Source organism: Hyperolius riggenbachi, chromosome 12 (genome assembly GCF_040937935.1).
Source record: "Hyperolius riggenbachi isolate aHypRig1 chromosome 12, aHypRig1.pri, whole genome shotgun sequence".
Taxonomy (NCBI): Eukaryota; Metazoa; Chordata; class Amphibia; order Anura; family Hyperoliidae; genus Hyperolius; species Hyperolius riggenbachi.
Window position 1 is genome coordinate 171,454,013 of NC_090657.1, and position 12,243 is coordinate 171,466,255.

General features: G+C 49.2%; 1 protein-coding gene across 10 annotated transcripts in view; it reads right to left on the reverse strand.

Moving 5' to 3' along the window:
- Positions 1-12,243, reverse strand: part of ZBTB46 (zinc finger and BTB domain containing 46) — a 215,531-nt gene that overhangs the window by 115,466 nt on the left and 87,822 nt on the right. The window contains exon 1 of one of the 10 annotated variants that reach the window (XM_068262366.1): positions 2,472-2,547. The exons of 6 other annotated variants lie outside the window; for them this stretch is intronic. The gene's annotated coding sequence lies outside the window, so the exon portion shown is untranslated. Of the gene's footprint in view, positions 1-2,471; positions 2,548-12,243 lie in introns of those variants that run through there. 3 more of the 10 variants (XM_068262365.1, XM_068262364.1, XM_068262367.1) reach the window with 3 other exon arrangements.

Sequence of the window (12,243 nt, forward strand, 5' to 3'; positions counted from 1 at the left end):
CAAGGCCAGATTTGACCCACGGGCCAGAGTTTGACATTTATGTATTAAGGTATTATTTCTCACTCACACAATGTTCCTCCTATAGGGGATGTGTGCTGTCAATGTCTCCCATAAAGGATGACTTGACAGTTTAGCTATGTACACACACCAGATAAAACTCAGCGGAGGCAGCCAATAAAGACTTACATGAGAATTGTGTGTGCATCTCGTGTGTGTACAGCGGTCGCCTGACTCAGTGTGGTCAGTCATTGTGGGTGATTGTCCCCAGCCATATATAGGGAGGTCAGTGAGGACAATATGGGGGCAATTGTCCCCAGCCATACACAGGGGGATCAGGGAGGACAGTATGGGGGTAATTGTCCCCAGCCATACACAGGGGGATCAGTGAAGACAGTATGGGGGTAATCGTCCCCAGCCATACAGGGGGGTATCAGTGAGGACAATATGGGGTAATTGTCACCAACCATACACAGGGGGATCAGTGAGGACAGTATGGGGGTAATTGTCCCCAGCCATATATAGGGAGGTCAGTGAGGACAATATGGGGGTAATTGTCCCCAGCCATATATAGGGAGGTCAGTGAGGACAATATGGGGGTAATTGTCCCCAGCCATATATAGGAAGGTCAGTGAGGACAATATGGGGGTAATTGTCCCCAGCCATACACAGGTGGATCAGTGAGGACAATATGGGGGTAATTGTCCCCAGCCATACACAGGTGGATCAGTGAGGACAGTATGGGGGAAATTGTCCCCAGCCATACACAGGGGGATCAGGGAGGACAGTATGGGGGTAATTGTCCCCAGCCATACACAGGGGAAACAGTAAAGACAGTATGGGGGTAATCATCCCCAGCCATACAGGGGGGTATCAGTGAGGACAATATGGGGTAATTGTCACCAACCATACACAGGGGGATCAGTGAGGACAGTATGGGGGTAATTGTCCCCAGCCATACACGGGGGGGGGGGGGGGGGGAATCAGTGAGGACAATATAAGGGTAATTGTCCCCAGCCATACACAGGTGGATCAGTGAGGACAATATGGGGGTAATTGTCCCCAGCCATACACAGGGGGATCAGTGAGGACAGTATGGGGGTAATTGTCCCCAGCCATACACAGGGGGATCTGTAAAGACAGTATGGGGGTAATTGTCCCCAGCCATACACAGGGGGATCAGTGAGGACAGTATGGGGGTAATTGTCCCCAGCCATACACAGGGGGATCAGTAAAGACAGTATGGGGGTAATTGTCCCCAGCCATACACAGGGGGATCAGTGAAGACAGTATGGGGGTAATTGTCCCCAGCCATACACGGGGGATCAGTGAGGACAGTATGGGGGCAATTGTCCCCAGCCATACACAGGGGGATCAGTGAAGACAGTATGGGGGTAATCTACCCCAGCCATACAGGGGGGTATCAGTGAGGACAGTATGGGGGTAATTGTCGCCAGCCATACACAGGGGGATCAGGGAGGACAGTATGGGGGTAATTGTCCCCAGCCATACACAGGGGGATCAGTGAAGACAGTATGGGGGTAATCTACCCCAGCCATACAGGGGGGTATCAGTGAGGACAGTATGGGGGTAATTGTCCCCAGCCATACACAGGGGGAACAGTGAAGACAGTATGGGGGTAATCTACCCCAGCCATACAGGGGGGTATCAGTGAGGACAGTATGGGGGTAATTGTCCCCAGCCATACACAGGGGGATCAGTGATGACAGTATGAGAGATAACTGTCCCCAGCCATACACAGGGGGATCAGTGAGGACAGTATGAAGGTAATTGTCCCCAGCCATACACAGGAGGATCAGTGAGGACAGTATCGGGGTAATTGTCCCCAGCCATACACAGGGGATCAGTGAGGACAGTATGGGGTTAATTGTCCCCAGCCATACACAGGGGGATCAGTGAGGACAGTATGGGGGCAATTGTCCCCAGCCATACACAGGGGGATCAGTGAGGACAGTATGGAGGTAATTGTCCCCAGCCATACACAGGGGGATCAGTGAGGACAGTATGGGGGCAATTGTCCCCAGCCATACACAGGGGAATCAGTGAGGATAGTATGGAGGTAATTGTCCCCAGCCATACACAGGGGGATCAGTGAGGACAGTATGGAGGTAATTGTCCCCAGCCATACACAGGGGGATCAGTAAGGACAGTATGGAGGCAATTGTGCCCAGCCATGCACGGGGGAACAGTGAGGACAGTGTGGGGGTAATTGTCCCTAGCCATACAAGGGGGATCAGTGAGGACAAGGCGGAGGGATAACTCCCTATAAGGGATCAGTGTGGGTGATTATCCCCCGTCACAGTAAGACTCCCTATGGGGATCAGTGTAGAGTGGATCTGAGAGTAATTCCCATAGAGGATCAGTAAGGACAGGGGTCGCATACACCCAAAACACAACAACAAGCAGAGATGAGCCCGGAGCCCGCCCGCACACACACCCGTCCCCGCCACTACCTGTGTGTCCAGCAGCCTCCGGTCACTCCGCTGTCTGTCTCTGCTGCGCGTCCCCGACACTGTCAGACGGCGCTGGGGGCGGGGACAAGGCGCATCACAGCCGGCCGGGGCGTGGCGTCTACAGGCTCAGACAGTGCAAAAGGCCACGCCCTCTCACAAAGGCTATTAGTGGACAGGACAGGCTCAGCCCATCACACCTCCCATTTTGGGCGGGGCAATGAAGAAGAGGCAAAGACAGGGAGATATGAGGCGGTGAACACTCGCTGACACGCCCATAACGACAGAAGTGATTTGCCAGTACAGCAGAATATCACCGCCCACAAGTGCATGGCCACGCCTTTCTGTCAGGCTCAGAGAGGATGGCACCGTCTGCGAGGGGTGGGACTTGGGAATTAGCACCACGTGGGAGACTCAAGGGGCACGTGACTCAGGGAAGTGCCATTCAGGGTCAGAGCTGGTTACCCCAGTTGGACGTTGTTAGCCTGTTATTATCCCTGCTAGTGCTGTTACTGTGTGTCCACCAGCCCACCCGTGCTTATGCTTCTACTCCATTACTTCCTACCTTCCAAGCCATCTTCTAGTCCATAGGTTCTCAACGTGTGGTACGCGTACCCCAGGGGGTACTTCTGAGGGTTCTAGGGGGTACTAGGGCTTGATAATACTTAACCAAAAATAACAAATGTAGAGTTTTAGAAAATGATAAATCTTATTTAAACAGCACCAAATTAGTATTTTAGCTAATTAAAAGCAATAGTAAATGATTGGAAATGGTTTAGAACCAATTATAATGTACTAAGATTAAATATATATTTGTCAAGGGGTACGTGTGATAATGTTTACCATGCTAGGGGGTACTTGGCGAGTACAGGGTTTTAAAAGGGGTACATACCAATAAAATGTTGAGAAACACTGCAAACCTTCCTGCTAGCCAACCTCTTATCTGCCAGTGTGCCTGTGCCACCTTTCTGCTAGCCAACCTCTTATCTGCCAGTGTGCCACCTTCCTGCTAGCCAACCTCTTATCTGCCCCTGGTAAACCTTAATGCTGGGCATACACGGTACGTTTGTACCATGTAATCGAGCCGCTGATGGCTCGAATGATAATTTCCGATGTGTCCGATACCCCGCCGGATCGATTCCGCGCTCGATAACGGCAGGCAGGACAAAAGAATAAACGAGCAGAAGATAAGAAGCCGCCCGCGGGGACGAGCGGGAATCGATCCGGGCGCCCGCGGGGATGCGCCAGAATCTATCGTGCGGATCGGTACACAACATAGGTGGCCATACTCTGACAGATTGGCAGGCACTTATCTGATGCCTGTCAATTTGAAACTGACAGGAATCTATCTGATGTGTGCCACACACTAGGAACAGATTTCTAATAGATTTTAGAATTAAATCTATAGAAAATTGACTTAAAGGCATTATTGCACCATAAAGCCCCATCTACACCATACAATTTTTTGAGCGATTCAATTAATCGATTCAAATCCATTAAATCCGACATGTCCGATTGGGATTCAATTCGATAGTGTGGTCGAATGTCATTGCAAAAGAATGGCAAATCGATCACACTACTGATCGAAACCCGATCGGACATGTCGGATTTAATCAAATTGATTAATCGAATCGCACAAAAAAATTGTATGGTGTAGGTGGGGCTTTAGATCCAATGCAATTTAAGAGGCCATCGATCTACTGCCAGCAGCAGATCGACCTTGATTTTCCATCCTGTCAGATAGATCAAATCAATTGATTGACCGTGCATCGATTTGCAGACGATCGATTGATTTGAATGAATTGATCAGGCGGTGAGTAAGTAGCTACTGGTGTGTGCCAGAGCATCCCGCAAGGGAGCGCTGTTAAAACAGCGCCAGAGATTTCGGCGCAGCCGGCGCCACCATAGACCGTAATTTGAATTACGACTATAGTGGCACTCAGTGAGCAATTTGGGCGCCGTCAGAAGACAGAACCCAAATTACTATAAAACACTTTAATTTGGCCACCAGCAAGAGCTGGAAGCCAAATTACATCTTTCCTTACCATCCACAGCGACATGGAAGTGGGATAGTAATTAACGCCGCCGGAACTTGTGCAGAAGTAGGGGGACAGTTTTTTAGCTTTATCCTGCACCCACATCTCCTGGCAGCTTAAATATATGCAGGTCCGGATTTACATCCCTGGAGCCTATAGACACAGATGTCCTGGAACCCTAAACTTCACCCTCCATGAACCTACAAACCCCCACTGAACGGCACTGCAAGTGTGCTGGCTGGCCTAGCTGTCACTTCTCCCTTACTTCCGTTGCCTGTCATAGGCAGCTACAGGTATCCGCTAGCATTAGGTAGCCAGAGGTACCCTCAGTATGAAGTAGCTAATGGTGTCCCCAGTATGAAGGGAGATCTCGTCAGTGGAATGCCAAGAGCTGGGTGAGTAACCTCTCATTGATGTTCTCCTCAGGACTCTGCATAGGGAAGGAGGGAGGCATTAGGGGAAGAGAGTGAGCCACCTTTCCAGCATCAGGCGCCTGTAGGCACGTGCCTACAGACCCTTATGGTAAATCCGGCACTGATTATATGTATGTCCTGCAAGGGTTAGGCAGCAAACTACTTTGCTGCAGCGTAAGTAGCCGGTTTAGACCCCTGGTAATGCCCCACCAGAAACAAAGAAACTGCAGAACAGAGCAAGCAAGCTGAGGCCAAGACTGGTGGAGGACTAGCAAAATGAAGACAAACCAAGGTCAGGACAGCGAAACAGGTGGTTTCAGTGCACGGAGCTCACCCTTGAACGCCAAAACCAGGCGTCCCATAGCAACAAAGTAATGCTGCGCAGGGGGCGTTAGGGTAATTCGGGGGTTCGGGGCTCCGGCGGCTACCGAACCCCAAATTACATCTCTCTCTGAGTGGTGACAACTCGGAAGGGGCAATAGTATTTACCACCGTCGGGGAGTTTTGCGACAGCAGCAACAGCCATCATTTGGCTCTCCCGGCGCCCAACTCACCAGCGGCTCAGCAATACGTACGCCAGGACAGGCAGGCAGTATCCAAGGAGCAGATCAAGAGTAGTCTGATAAACCATGCCATAAACAGAAGGTAGAGATCTATAGTTGTTCAGCAAGCTAGATCACTAAAGGTGCGTACAAACCTTTGATGTTGCCCATCGGGGTTCGTTACCTGATCCTCTTGGGTGACATTGCTGTGGCAGCCTGTACTGATGTGTGTCAGCCGTGTAGCCAATGTCGCATACTGTAGCTATGCAGGGGGTGGAGGAACGGTGGGATCTGTTTACATCGGGACTTCTGCACCTGGTGGCCTCAGCCGGGGACCCCCTCCAGCCTTTGGCCCCTCCTTCTGGAAAAGCTTGCCCCGCGGTACTGCCACTGGGGGGCGCTGCCAGGCCACCTCCTGCAACCCGGTTTGCTCCGCAGTGCCGCCTCCCCTGCCCGTGATCCGTGTGGGGGTCCCTGCCGCTCTTCCGAGCCAGCCTGCTCCACAGTGCCGTCACCTGGGGCACCGCCGGGCCGCACAGCTGCCCGCCACCGAGGGGCACCAGCCTGCAACCCTGCCCGAGATGTGGAGGGGTCCCGTGGACTCCCTGGACGATGATAGAGCAGCACGTGTGTGATGTCACACGGCTGGCGGGGGAGCGGTGTCTCCAAAAATGTTGGCCGCCGATCACCCGCTAATTGCTCAAGTGAGAAAGGGCCATTATAATTCCCTGGCTCCAGTGGCGTAACTACAATTCACAGGGCCCCCAGTGAAACTTTGATGGGGCCCCAATGTTCACACCCCTTCCCTTGCCACCCCTTGGTGCCCTTCACAGCCTGGGGGCCCATCTCAAAAGGCTCATAAATAAGTGTGGCCATCATGATCTTCCCACCCATAACAAGTGTAGCCCCAAAACCACCTGATCTGAAGTATAGGCCCCTGTATCAGAAGAAGGGAAGGTTAGAAGTTGGGACCCCCCCCAGCTCTGGGCTCCCCTGTGATCCCAGGTGCTGTTCCCCCCTAGTTACACCTAAGCCTGGCTGTACATTAGCATTGGGGTCAGTGAGAAGGATCACAATGAACTGAATGAACAGGTTCATTTTTAACAGCATGGGGTTGGAGTGTATTCTGCCTGCTCTAGCGTGTAAGAGGTTAACTGCGCAGGATGCTGCTGGGGAGGTGGGGGTGGGAGGAAGGTTACAGGGTGGGAGCCAGGGGTAGTTTAGAGTCTGGAGGGATCATTGTGGATTCCTGGGGCTGTGGGAGGGTTCGGGCTAGAACTGTAATTTTCCAGAGCATTCAGGGAGAGAAGGGCTGAGGCAGGGAGGGGTGTGCGCCAGCCAGAGTGTAATTATCAGTTCCAGATATATACAGACCCACCTTTAACCTGTGCCATGCTTGTACCAAGCAGGTGACGCCAATTCCCCTCTCTACTATTAACAATGAAACCGCGATGTGCAAGGCGATGCAGTTAAAGCTCTAACAGGCAGAACATGGGGAAAACTGGCACAGGGCTTCATTTGAATAGACGGAAACCAATTTGCAAACACGTTTTTATTTCCTGTATTCACAAGTGTGTGTGTGTGTGCATTGGGGTCAGTGAGAAGGATCACAATGAACTGAATGAACAGGTTGTGTGTGTGTGGGGGGGGGGGGGGTGGGAAGGATTCTGCAGCTGCTTGCAGGGTGTACAGAACAGTTTGCACCAGTCTAGCCACCGAAGGAGCTTGCAATCTAATGTCTAAAGCTGGCCATACACAATACAACCGCATCACCAATGATCGCAATTGCTGATCGCGTAATGTCATCCGTGGGTCGATGGAAAACAAAATTGCCCTATTAGATGTAGTGGTTAGCACTCTCGCTTTGCAGCACTGGGTCCCCCGGTTTGAATCCCAGCCAGGTCAATATCTGCACAGTGTGTGTATGTTCTCCCTGTGTCTACGTGGGTTTCCTCCAGGTACTCCGTAATCCTCCCACATCCTAAAAACATACAGATAAGTCAGTAATAATAGTCTGCAGCGCGATCTTCTCCCGAGTGCAATCGTCATCTTGCTGCGTTTTCTATGCAATTCAGCTCCTATTACTTGTACAGGAGTACATGAAAATCACATGGCTATCGTACCTTTATGCGATTTTTCCAACAATTAGCCACTCTTTCTTTTTTGCTGGCGCAAGTCACGAAAGCGAAATGCACGCAATCCTGCCATACACCCGAAAGATCACACCATGATCGCAGTGGAGATTTGGATGAAACTCGATCACATTGCAGCTTAATGGCGTTTGAGTTGAAAGGAGCCCTTAAAGAGACTCCGTAACAAAAATTGCATCCTGTTTTTTATCATCCTACAAGTTCCAAAAGCTATTCTAATGTGTTCTGGCTTACTGCAGCACGTTCTACTATCACTGTCTCTGTAATAAATCAACTTATCTCTCTCTTGTCAGACTTGTCAGCCTGTGTCTGGAAGGCTGCCAAGTTCTTCAGTGTTGTGGTTCTACATCCGGCTGTTTACCTTTGTAATGCCAGTCTCGCTGCTCCCCCGCCTCCTCCATAGCGCCGGTCCCCGCCCGCGTCCCTTCCCTCCCTTTTGATTGGAGGGAAGGGACGCGCGCGAGGGACCGGCGCTATGGAGGAGGCAGTGGAGCGGCAGACTGACACTTCACATGTAAACAGCCGGCTGGCGACACACTATATGTCACTAGCTCGGCTGATGATTTATGGGGGCATAGCAGAGCGCAGAGGGGGCTGTGGGGAAGCTGTATAGCAACAGAGGCTGGGCAGGATATGCAGACCCAGCCTCTGTCTGCTATTAGGATTCTTAGAGCCTACCTCGGGTTCTCTTTAAGGCCAATACCCACTACAAGATTTTCCCGACAACTTTTACTGGTGATACTTTGAGCGACAAGCGGTCGTTTCCGCAATCTCACAACGTGGCCACAGGCGCGCTATCACCCGAATGTTGTTTAGTGCCGTGTGGCCATAACGACCGTCACGGCGGATCCGTAAAGAGGAACTCCAGTGAGGCCTCGTTTCCACTATCGCGAATCCGCATGCGTCTTGCGTATGCGGATTCGCATAGACAATATAAGTGAATGGGCCTGGTTCCACTTAAGCGTCTGCGGGAGCGTTTTATTGTGCGGAGAAAATCTGCACGGAACACCCTGCAGAATTCGCCTGCGTGTGGAATGCAGGCGAATCGCACACAATGTATTTAATAGGGAATTCGCATGCGTTTTCCCCATGCGTTTTTTGTCGCAAATTCGCATAGGTACCAATGTAAATTCACACAAACAGTGACATGGTTAAAATCGCATATACCCTCACCTATGTGAATTAGCATGCGAATTCGCTGCAAAAAACGCATGCAATTTCATCAGCGGTGGAATCCAGGTGATTCTGCACCGCGATAGTGGAAACGAGCCCTGAAAATAATGTAATAAAAAAGTGCTTCACTTTTACAATAATTATGTATAAATGATTTAGTCAGTGTTTGCCCATTGTAAAATCTTTCCTCTCCCTGATATCCATTCTGACATTTACCACATGGTGACATTTTTACTGCTGGCAGGAGATGCTGCTTGCTTTTTTGGCAGTTGGACCCAGCTGTAAACAGTTGTTATTTCCCGCAATGCAACAAGGCTCCCACAGTGTGATGTCAGAACCATGGTCCTGACATCACACTGTGGGAGGGATTTCACCACAATATCAGCTATACAGAGCCCACTGATGATCCATTTGTAAAAAAAGGAATAGTTTTCTCATGGGAAAGAGCGTATCAGCTACTAATTGGGATGAAGTTCAATTCTTGGTTACGGTTTCTCTTCAAGATCCCTGACGACTCAGCACAAAGTACCGCAATCGATTGAAGTCTCGTTTGTGCCGTTGCATGATGTGGCGCATACCCGCAGGCCGAGAGGTGGATCAGGGAGCGCTCGTCGTCATGGGACATCGCTGGGATCCATCTTCCTGGGTCGCGAGATGAGTATGTACAGTGGCTTGCAAAAGTATTCGGCCCCCTTGAAGTTTTCCACATTTTGTCACATTACTGCCACAAACATGCATCAATTTTATTAGAATTCCACATGAAAGACCAACACAAAGTGGTGTACACGTGAGAAGTGGAACGAAAATCATACATTTTCGTTCCACTTCTCACGTGTACACCACTTTGTATTGGTCTTTCATGTGGAATTCCAATAAAATTGATTCATGTTTGTGGCAGTAATGTGACAAAATGTGGAAAACTTCAAGGGGGCCGAATTTTTTGCAAATAAATAACTGCAAACTGGGGTGTGCATAATTATTCAGCCCCCTTTGGTCTGAGTGCAGTCAGTTGCCCATAGAAATTGCATGAGTGCTAATGACAAAATAGTGCACCTGTGTGTAATCTAATGTCAGTACAAATACAGCTGCTCTGTGACGGCCTCAGAGGTTGTCTAAGAGAATATTGGGAGCAACAACACCATGAAGACCAAAGAACACAACAGACAGGTCAGGTATAAAGTTATTGAGAAATTTAAAGCAGGCTTAGGCTACAAAAAGATTTCCAAAGCCTTGAACATCCCACGGAGCACTGTTTAAGCGATCATTCAGAAATGGAAGGAGTATGGCACAACTGTAAACCTAACAAGACAAGGCCGTCCAGCTAAACTCACAGACCGAACAAGGAGAGCGCTGATCAGAAATGCAGTCAAGAGGCCCATGGTGACTCAGGACGAGCTGCAGAGATGTACAGCTCAGGTGGGGGAATCTGTCCATAGGACAACTATTAGTCATGCACTGCACAAAGTTGTCCTTTATGGAAGAGTGGCAAGAAGAAAGCCATTGTTAACAGAAAAGCATAAGAAGTCCCATTTGCAGTTTGCCACAAGCATGTGGGGGACACAGCAAATGTGGAAGAAGGTGCTCTGGTCAGATGAGACCAAAATGGAACTTTTTGGCCAAAATGCAAAATGCTATGTGTGGATGAAAACTAACACTGCACATCACTCTGAATACACCATCCCCACTGACAAATATGGTGGTGGCAGCATCATGCTCTGGGGGTGCTTCTCTTCAACTGGGACAGGGAAGCTGGTCAGAGTTGATGGAAAGATAGATGGAGCCAAATACAGGGCAATCTTGGAAGAAAACCTCTTGGAGTCTGCAAAAGACTTGAGGCTGAGGCGGAGGTTCACCTTCCAGCAGGACAACGACCCTAAAGATAAAGCCAGGGCAACAATGGAATGGTTTAAAACAAAACATATCCATGTGTTAGAATGGCATAGTCAGAGTCCAGATCTAAATCCAATCGAGAATCTGTGGCAAGATCTGAAAACTGCTGTTCACAAACGCTGTCCATCTAATCTGACTGAGCTGGAGCTGTTTTGCAAGGAAGAATGGGCAAGGATTTCAGTCTCTAGATGTGCAAAGCTGGTAGAGACATACCCTAAAATACTGGCAGCTGTAATTGCAGCAAAAGGTGGTTCTACAAAGTATTGACTCAGGGGGCTGAATGATTACGCACACCCCACTTTGCAGGTATTTATTTGTAAAAAATGTTTGGAATGATGTATGATTTTCGTACCATTTCTCACATGTACACCACTTTGTATTGATCTTTCATGTGGAATTCCAATAAAATTGCTTCATGTTTGTGGCAGTAATGTGACAAAATGTGGAAAACTTCAAGGGGGCCGAATAGCCACTGTAGCTTTACACATTGCCTCAGTCGTTATTAGATTGTATCTTAGCAGAGCTCCCATCTATCACCCCTGCCCCCGCTGCAGCCCTGAGGTTAGACATCTATACAGACTTTCTCTCTCGTCGTTTCTGCCTGCTTCAGAACCGCCTTTCACATCAAAACGATTGACCATCGATCAAGGGGCCTTCGTTTTCATAGGCCTCCAGTAGATTCAATGGTCCCCCCATCCTTGGATCTAGTGTTGCCACTCCCACACTTTTGCACTGTGTGCAACAATGCACGGCACTTCAACTGCTATGCGATTCTCCCTGATGCAGTTGCAATCGCATTAATTATAATGAGTGGCATGGAACTGCAACCCATGGATGGAAACATCACAAGCCAGCGCAATCTATGCACTTCTGATGTCCCTGCGGATCACATGACTGGGAGTTGCTGAAAACACGGTCCGCAATGCACACGCTGGGGGTGATTTTAAAAATCGCAATAGGAAGGTGAAACCCAAGACAGACATTTCTTGGCCAAAACATTTTGGTGGTGTCCCCATGCAAGTCTATGGCAGCGCAATGGCTAAAGGTTCCCATACATCTAGCTATTTTGGCAGCTGATCGACCAGGAGACAGATCTCTCTCTGATCAAATTTAAAGGACCGCTATCGCGAAAAATGGTAACATTTAAAATACATGCAAACCCATATAAATATGTAATAGGTTTCTTCCAGAGTAAAATGAGACATAAATTACCGTTCTCCTATGTTGCTGTCACCTACAGTCGGTAGTAGAAATCTGACAGAACCGACAGGTTTTGGGCTAGTCCATCTTTTCATGGGGGATTCTCAGCATGGCCTTTATTGTTTATAAAGATACTCCCTGAAAATGATATATACAAAGATGCTGGCCAGCCTCCCTGCTCACCATACATTTTTTTGGAAGTTGGACAGAGCAATTGCCATTCACTAAGTGCTTTTGAAAATAAACAAAACCGTGAGCATCCCCCCATGAGGAAATGGGCTAGTTCAAAACCTGTGTAGTTGCCACTTTCAGATCAAATTGTATACAATTTCAAAACCTGTCGGTTCTGTCACATTTATACTCCCTACTAT